Source organism: Neofelis nebulosa, chromosome 13 (assembly GCF_028018385.1).
Source record: "Neofelis nebulosa isolate mNeoNeb1 chromosome 13, mNeoNeb1.pri, whole genome shotgun sequence".
Taxonomy (NCBI): domain Eukaryota; kingdom Metazoa; phylum Chordata; class Mammalia; order Carnivora; family Felidae; genus Neofelis; species Neofelis nebulosa.
In genome coordinates, this window is record NC_080794.1 from 24,564,708 (window position 1) to 24,570,707 (window position 6,000).

Consider the following 6,000-nt stretch of genomic DNA (forward strand, 5'->3'; position numbering starts at 1 on the left):
ATAGTCTATTTCTTGATTTGTCTCTCCTTTTCTTTTTCTTTGCTTATTTGGTTCTTTTTCCTTAAATTCCACATATGAATGAAATCATATGGTGTTTATCTTTCTCTCACTGACTTACTTTACTTAGCATTATACTTTATAGCTTCATCCATCTTGCAAATGGCAAGATTTCATTCTTTTTTGTGGCTTAATAATATTCCATTGGTAAATGTGTTTTTGTGTGTGTGTGTATACACACATGCCACATCTTCTTTATCCATTCATCTATTGATGGACACTTGGGTAGCTTTCATATTTTGGCTTTTATTAGTAATGTTGCTATAAATATAGGGATGCACATATCCCTTTAAGTTAATGTTCTTTTATTTTTTGGGTAAATACCCAGTAGCATGATTGCTAGATCATAGGGTAGTTCTAGTGTTAACTTTTTGAGGAATCTCCATACTGTTTTCCATAGTGGCTGCACCAATTTGCATTCCCACCAACATGCATGAGGGTTCCTTTTTTCTCCACATCCTCGCCAATACCTGTTGTTTCTTGTATTGTTGATTTTAGCTATTCTGACAGGTGTGAGGTGATATCTCATTGTAGTTTTGATTTGCATTTCCCTGATATTCAGCATTTTTTTTCATCAGTCTGTTGGCCATCTGGATGTCTTTTTGGAGAAATGTCTGTTCATGTCTTCTGCCCATTTTTAAATTGTTTTATGTGTTTTTTGGGTGTGCAGTTGTGGAAGTTCCTTACATATCTTGGGTACTAACCCTTTATTGGATATATCATTTGCAAATACTTTCTCCATTCAGTAGATTGTCTTTTTTTAATAATTTTTTTTAATGTTTATTTTATTAATGAGAGACAGAGCATGAGCAGGGGAGTGGCAGAGAGAGAGGGAGACACAGAATCTGAAGCAGGGTCCAGGCTCTGAGCTGTTGCACAAAGTCTGATGCAGGGCTCGAACTCACGAGCCACAAGATCATGACCGGAGCCAAAGTTGGATGCTTAACCAACTGAGCCACCCAGGCGCCCCTCAGTAAGTTGTCTTTGAGTTTTGTTGACTGTTTCCTTTGCTGTGCAGAAGCTTTTTATTTTGATGTAGTCCCAATAGTTTATTTTTGCTTTTTTTTCCCTTGCCTCAGGAGACGTATCTAGAAAAATATTGCTACAGCTAATGTTACAAATATTATTGCCTGTGCTCTCTTCACAAATATTTATGGTTTCAGGACATTTAGGTCTCTAATCCATTTGGAATTTATTTTTGTGTAAGGTGTGAGAAAGTGCTCCAGTTTCATTCTTTTGCATATAACTTTACAGTTTTCCCAACACTATTGGTTGAGGAGACTTTTTCCCATTTCATATTCTTTCCTCCTTTGTCAAAGATTAATTGATCATGTGACTGTAGATTTATTTCTGGACTTTCTATTCTATTCCATTCATCTATGTGTCTATTTTGATACCAGTGCCATGATGTTTTAATTACTACAGCTCTGTAGTATAACTTGAAGTCTGGAATTGTGATGCCTCCAGATTTGCTTTTCTTTTTCAGGATTGATTTGGCTATTTGGGGTCTTTTGTGGTTCCATACAAATTTTAGGGTTGCTTTTCTAGTTTTGTGAAAGCTGCTATTGATATTTTGATAAGGATTGCATTAAATGTGTAGATTGCTTTGGGTAGTATAGATATTTTAACAATATTTGTTCTTCCAATCCAGGAGTATGGAATGTATTTCCATTTCTTTGTGTCATCTTCCATTTCTTTTATCAATGCTTTATAGTTTTCAGGGTATAGGTCTTTCATCTCTTTGGTTGAGTATATTCCTAGGTACTTTACATTTTTGGTGCAATTATAAGTGATTTTTTTCTTTTCTTAAAAAAATTTAATGTTTATTTATTTTGAGAGAGAGAGAGAGATAGAGCACGAGAAGGGGAGGGATAGAGAGAGAGGGAGACACAGAATCAGAAGCAGGCTTCAGGCTCTGAGCTGTTAGCACAGAGCCCAATGTGGGGCTTGAACCCATGGACTGTGAGATCATGACCTGGGCTGAAGTCAGATGCTTAACTGACTGAGCCACCCAGGTGTCCCTAAATGGGATTGTTTTCTTAATTTCTCTTTCTGCTGCTTCATTATTAGTACATAGAAATCAACTGATCTCTGTAAAGATTTTGTATTCCTGTGACTTTACTGAATTCATGATCAGTTCTAGCAGTTTTGGGGGTTTTGTTTTGTTTTGTTTTGTTTGTTTTTTGTTTGGTAGAGTCTTTCAGGTTTTCTATATAGTATCATGTCATCTGCCAATAGTGAAAGTTTTACTTCTTCCTTACCAATTTGGATGCCTTTTAATTTCTTTTTGTTGTCTGGTGCTGTGGCTAGGACTTCCAGTGCTATCTTGAACAAAAGTGGTGAGAGTGGACATCCTTATCTTTTCCTGACCTTACAGGAAAGCTCTCAGTTTTGTTTTTGTTTTTTCTTTTGAGTATGATGTTTGCCATGGGTTTTTCATATATACGCTTTAATATGTTGAGTTATGTTGCCTCTAAACCTACTTTGTTGAGGGTTTTTATCATGAATGGATGTTGTACTTTTCAAATGCTTTTTCTGCATCTATTGAAATGATCATATGGCTTTATCATTTCTTTAATGGATGAAATGTATTATGTTGATTATTTGCAAATATTTAGCCACTCTTGCATGCTGGGAATAAATCCCACTTGACTGTGATGAATGATTTTTAATATATTGTTGGATTTGTTTTGCTAGTATTTTGTTGAAGATTTCCACATCTGTGTTAGTCAGATACTGGCCTGTAGTTCTCTTCTTTTATGGCATCTTTATTGGTTTGGTTATCAGGGTGATGCTGGCCTGATAGAATGAATTTGGAAGGCTTCCTTCCTTTACTGTTTTTTGGAATAGTTTGAGAAAAATAGGTTCTATTCTTAAAATCTTTGGTAGAATTTACCTGTGAAGCAGTCTGGTCCTAGACTTTTTTTGTTGGGAGTTTTTCGATTACTGATTGAATTTCCTTGCTAGTAATCAATCTGTTCAAATTTTCTATTTCTTCCTCCTTCAGTTTTGTTAGGTTATATTTTTCTAGGAATTTATCCATTTCCTCTGGGTTGTCCAGTTTGTTGACATACAGCTTTTCATAATATTTTGTTACAATTGTTTGTAATTCTGTAGTGTTGGTTGTTATTTCTCCTCTTTCATTTGTGGTTATGTTTGAATCTTTTCTCTCTTTTCTTTCTTTCATGAGTCTAACTAGAGGTTTGTCAATTTTGTTGATATTTGCAAGGAACCATCTCTTGGTTTCATTGATCTGTACTTTTGTTTTTTTAGTTTCTATATCATTTATTTCTGCTCTAATCTTCATTTCTTTCCATCTGCTAGTTTTGGGTTTTGTTTGTTCTTTTTCTAGCTCCTTTAGGTGTAGAGTTAGGTTGTTTATTTGAGATTTTTCTTGCTTCTTGAGGTACGCCTGTATTGCCATAAGCTTCTCTTTTAGAATTGCTTTTCCTGCATCCCAAAGGTTTTGGATCCTTGTGTTTTCACTTTCATTTGTTTCCATGTACTTTTTATTTCTTCTTTGATTTCCTGGCTGACCTAGTCATTACTTAGTAGTATGTTATCTAAACTCCATGTGTTTGTGGTCTTTCCAGATTTTTTTTTTATGGTGGGTGATTTCTAATTTTATAGCATTGTGGTCAGAAAAGATGCATGGCATGACCTCAATCTCTTTGAGTTTGTTGAGGCTTGTTTTGTGCCCTAATATGTGAGATATTGTGGAGAATGTTCCATATGCACTTGAAAAGAATTTGTATTCAGCTGTCTTAGCACGGGATGTTCTGAATATATCTGTTAAATCCGTCTGGTCCAGTGTTATTCAAAGCCACTGTTTCCTTGTTCCATTTCTATTTGGATCATCTTTTCATTTATGTAAGTGGCCTGTTAAAGTCCCTATTATTATTGAATTGCTATCAATTAGTCCTTTATGTTTGTTATTAACTGTTTCATATATTTAGATGTTCCATATTGGTTCCATAAATATTTACAGTTGTTATAGCTTCTTGTTGGATTGTCCCTTTGATTATTAGTGTCCTTCTTTGTCTCTTGTTACAGTCTTTTTTTGTTTTTTAAGTCTATTTTATCCGATGTAAGTTTTCCTATCTTGGCTTTCTTTCGATATCCATTTGCATGATAAATGTTTGTACATCCCTTCACTTCCAGTTTGTGGGTGTCTTTTGGTCTGAAATGAGTCTCTTGTAGGCAGCAGATAGATGGATTTTTTTAAAATCTATACTGTCATCCTATTTTTTTTATTGGATTGTTGAGTTCATTTACATTCAAAGTAATTACTGATAGATATGTATTTCTTGCCATTTTGTTACTTGTTTTGTTTCCATAGTTTGTCTTTGATCTTTTCTTGTACTGTTTCATGGTTTGCTGGTTTTCTCTAGTGATATACTTGGATTCCTTTTTCTTTATTCTTTGCATATCTATTACTGGTTTTTGATTTGTGGTTATCAATAGGGTTGTATGTAACATTTTTTGCATATCTCAGTCTATATTAAGTTGATGGTTGCTTAAGTTTGAACCCATTATTTACTCCTCTCCTCCCTTCATTTTAGGTATATGTTGTCATATTTTACATTCTTTTATTTTGTGTATCTTTTGGCTGATTTTTACATATATATTTATTTTTTATACTCTCATTTTTGGTCTTTCCTTTTCACTCATGGAATCCCCTTTACATTTCTTGTGAGTCTGGTTTAGTGGTCATGAATTCCTTTAGTTTTGTTTATCCAACAACTTCTCTATCTCTCCTTCTATTCTGAATGATAACCTTGCTGGATAGAGTATTCTTGGCTGCAGATTTTCCCTCTCACCACTTTGAATATATCATGCCACTTCCTTCTGGCCTGTAAAATTCCTGTTGAAAAATCCACTGATTGCCTTATGGGGTTTCCCTGGTATGTGACTGTTTTCTTTTGCTGCTTTTAAATATTTTTCTTTGTTGCTACTTTTTGGCATTTTAATTACTATGTATCTTGGTGTGGATCTCCTTGGTATGATTTTGGGGGGGAATCTCTGTGCCTCCTGGGTCTTAGTATCTATTTCCTTCCCATATTAGGGAAGTTTTCAGCTATTATGTCTTCAAACATATTTTCTGCCATTTTTTCACTCTGTTCTTTTTCTAGGATCCTTATAATGCAAAATCATTACAATTGATGGAGTCACTGAGTTCCCTAAGGCTATTCTTGTTTTGCATAATTCTTTTTTCCCCCCATTTGCTCAGCTTGATTAATTTCCATTACCCTGTTTTCCAGATCACTAATTCATTCCTCTGCTTCCTTTAGCCTGCTGTGTATTCCATCAAGTGTATTTTTAATTTAATTTATTGTGTTCTTCAATTCTGATATTTTTTTTCTTTCTCTTTGTTAAGGATTTTACTGATGTCCTCCCCTATTTTCTCAAGTGCAGTGAGTATCTTTGCGATCATTATTTTAAATTCTCTATCAGGCATATTTTTTATAACTGTTTGGTTAAGTCTCTTGCTGTGGTTCTGTCCTATTCTTTCATTTAGGACATGTTCCTCTGTCTCCTCATTTTGTCTAACGTTATGTGTCTGTTTCTGTGTGTTAGAAAAATCAGCTATGTCTCCTGCACTGGAAAGTAGTGGCCTAATGGAGAAGGGGTCTTGTAGTGCTCTGCTGTGTAGTGTCCCATGTTTGCAAGAATCTGTTGCTTCAGGAAGTTCTCTTGTGTGTGTTGCATGTGCCTTGCTATTATGGCTGGGTCACTTTTTCCTTCAGTGCAGTCATCTGTAATGGCTTCCTTGCAGTATTAGTGGGCCAATCTGGGGACTCCTTGGGCTTGAGTTGAATCAGACCAGGCATTTATTTGAGATTCAGTAACACAAAACTGTTGGGTGCTTTCCCTGTGTTATCCCCTGAGAAGTTTTCATTGGTGGACGGGACCTACAGTCAGACTAGTAGTTTGCCTCCAGCC